Source organism: Lepus europaeus, chromosome 3 (assembly GCF_033115175.1).
Source record: "Lepus europaeus isolate LE1 chromosome 3, mLepTim1.pri, whole genome shotgun sequence".
Lineage (NCBI taxonomy): Eukaryota > Metazoa > Chordata > Mammalia > Lagomorpha > Leporidae > Lepus > Lepus europaeus.
Genome location: NC_084829.1, coordinates 79,586,688 through 79,590,269, shown reverse-complemented (window position 1 = coordinate 79,590,269; position 3,582 = coordinate 79,586,688).

The following is a 3,582-nucleotide window of genomic DNA, read 5'->3' as shown; positions in this document are numbered from 1 at the left end:
AGAGTATTTTAGGCATGGAAAGCCAAGACACTCTGGGAAAAAAAAAGACCTAAATGAAAGATCTCTGAGTGAGATCCCAGCGGAAACAATGGGCCATCAAAGAAGGAGGTACCTTTCTCTGACGGGAGGAGAGAATTTCCACTTTTACTATGACCTTGTCTAAATAAGATCGAAGTCGGTGAACTCAAAAGGCTTCCATAGCCTTGGCAACTCATGACAAGAACCTAGGGTGATTACTGACGCCATAAATAAGAGTGTCAATTCGTTAAGTCAACAACAGGAGTCACTGTGCACTTACTCCTTATGTAGGACCTCTGTCCTTAATGTGTTGTACAATGTGAATTAATGCTATAACTAATAAACAGTATCTTACACTCTGTGTTTCTGTGTGGGTGCAAACTGTTGAAATCTTTGCTTAATATGTACCAAATTGATCTTCTGTATATAAAGATGATTGAAAATTAATCTTGATGTGAATGGAATGCGAGAGGGAGTGGGAGATGGGAGGGGTGCGAGTGGGAGGGAAGTTGTGGGGGGGGGGAAGCCATTGTAATCCATAAACTGTACTTTGTAAATTTATATTTATGAAATAAAAGTTAAAAAAATCTGCTAAGGTTTAGCTCATGCTTAACTTAGGATAGGGAAAGTCAGACGCCAAGAATTTGCTGGCATATATTTAAAATGGACAGCGTCTGCATAGCGATAAGGCAGGGATGTTTATATTTATTAAATAAAAGTTTAAAAAATGAAAGAGTTAAGACAGAGGAAAGGAATAGAAGGAGAAAGTAGATCCAAACTAAGTAGCCTATAGTTTTGAAAGATCATTAGAAACCAGCTTTTATTTAAAAAGAAAATCTTTGTTTTAGGAATAGGATCACATATAAGTTACAGGGGGTATTTGATTGTCAGTATCTAGTTAGGAATTCCCTACTGTTCAAAACTATAAAAAGATCTGAAATGGCTGTGGACAACCTTACTGCAAACTCACCTATTACTGGTAATTACAAGTTTGCTTCTGTGGATAGGAGGATAGAGGCTTTGAAATACTTCAGCTCTTGAGATGTTAATTTATGTGTCAAGAAAAAAACTAATCCTGTGTTCCAATGCTTTCTGATTTATGGTGGTTCCACCTGATGATTTTTGGACTTTGGGATAATATGAAAGCAATTCAGACTCTGAATTTTCATCTTTTCTGGGTTAAGGATATATCGTTTGATAGTCTCTTGTGAAGCTGAAAAGTGGCAGCAAGTGCAGCTCCCAGTCAGGTAGAAGATTGTTGAAGGTGAATTACTGATACTCTACAGTGTACTGTGTTACTAAGCTGGGATGTTCAGCAGGTGAGTTGTATTAAATGCATTTTGAATTAGGATGTCTTCAACTTACGATGCGTTTACTAGGACATAGTTCCAACATAAGTGTAGGAGTACTTATTTATATGTAGACTACATTAAACTTGTTACAACTATTGGTTTTGGGCATTTTTTTCCTAATTAGTCTACTTTCCATGCCAGTTTTTCTGTCCATTTTTTCACATTTAAAAAGTAACTCCCATAATTGCTCAGATATACGTTTTAGGAAAAGTGGACCACTTACCATAACCTAAAAATGTAGCATGGCTTTTTTGAACTTTTTAAGTATTTTTAAAAATGCTCTCATCACAATAATAATAATTTAAGTTTGATATTAGAATGTTTAAATTAAACATTCCCTGGTATTCTTAATTATCTAAGCAATTTATTTTTTTAAGATTTTATTTGAGATGTAGAGTTACAGACAGAGAGAAGGAGAGACAGAGAGAGAGAGAGGTCTTTCATCTGCTCTTTCACTCCCCAAGTGACCACAATGGCTGGAGCTGAACCGGTCCGAAGTCAGGAGCCAGGAGCTTTTTCCAGATCTCTCATGCAGGTGCAGCAGCCCAAATGCTTGGGCCATCTTCTGCTGCTTTTCCAGGCCATAGCAGAGAGCTGGATTGGAAAAGGAGCCTCTGGGACATGAACTGGAACCCATATGTGATGCCTGTGCCACAGGCAGAGGCTTAGCCTACTATACCACAACACTGGGCCCTCTTAATTTATTTTATCACATGACAATTTTGATATGGAATTGTCTTCCAAAGACAAAAGCACCCCAATATTGAGATCCAGCTTGGAGGGCCATTTGTTTACATAAATTCATAAGGGTGGTTTAGAAGTGAAAATTCATGGAGAGAAACATGTACAGATATATTAATTCGAGTTCAAATTTTGTAACCACAGAATAGAGATGTTAGAAAGTTAACAGTAAGTCATCCTTTTTAGGCTCTCATTCAAAAATTAGCAAATAATAAATGCTGGCAAGGATATGGGGGAAAAGATATCCTAATCCACTGCTGGAGGAATGTAAGCTAATATAACCATTGTGGAAGACAGTATGGAGATACCTCAGAAAGCTGAAAATAGATGCACTATATGACCTAGTAATCCCACTCCTGGGAATTTACTTAAGGGAAATGAAATCAGCATATGAAGGAGTTATCTGTACCCCCATGTTTATTGCAACTCAATTCACAATAGCTAAGATATGGAATCAACCAAGATTTCATCAACTGATGACTGGATAAAGAAATTATGGTATACCTACACTATGAAGTATTATTCAGCCATAAAAAAGAATGAAATCCTGTCCTTTGCAACAAAATGAATGCAACTAGAAATCATTGTAATTAGTAAAATAAGCCAATTCCCAAAATACAAATACTGTATGTATTCCCTGATCTGTGGTAATTAATGGAGTACCTAAAAGGTAATCTATAGAAGTGAAATTAACATTTTGAGATGTGATAATTCTTTACAGCCCTTGTCTCTACTGTTGAGGAACAGTGTTTTTTTTTTTTTTTCTTCATAGTGTTTGTTGAACTCTTTACTTAGTGTAGGGTAAATCTTATGTGTATAAAGTAAACAGAAAGTAGACCATTGTAAAAATTACAAGAGGGAATAGGAAAGGAAGGAGGAGGATGTGTGGTAGGGTGGGAATTATAACTGTATTCCTAAATATGTATACATGAAGTTTGTATACCTTAAGTAAAACTTTAAAAAATTTTTAAAAGATTGATTTTATTTATGTGAAAGAGTTACAGAGAGAGAGAGAGAGAGAGAGAGGGAGGGAGAGATACATCTTCCATCTGCTGGTTCATTCCCCATGGCCAGGACTGAGCCAGATCAAAGCCAGGAGCCAGGAGCTCCCTCTGGGTCTCCCACATAGGTGCAGGGTCCCAAGGACTTGGGCCATCTACTGCTTTCCCAGGTGCATTGGCAGGGAGCTGGATTGAAGTGGAGGAGCTGGGACTTGAACTGGAGCTCATATGGGATTTCAGCATTAAAAGAGGCAGCTTAACCCATTTAGCCACAACACCAGCCCCCTAAATCATCCTTCAGAAATAATTTAGGTAAAGGCCAGCATCAATCAAGAAGGGAATTGATTTTTACTTAGACCACCTAACATTAGTGAGAAGCGAACTGTTAGAATAAAGGATTTAGGTCTTTTGTGAAGAGGGAAGCAATGATCTAACACAAAGTCATTGAGGAAATAGACTAGCAAAGGACA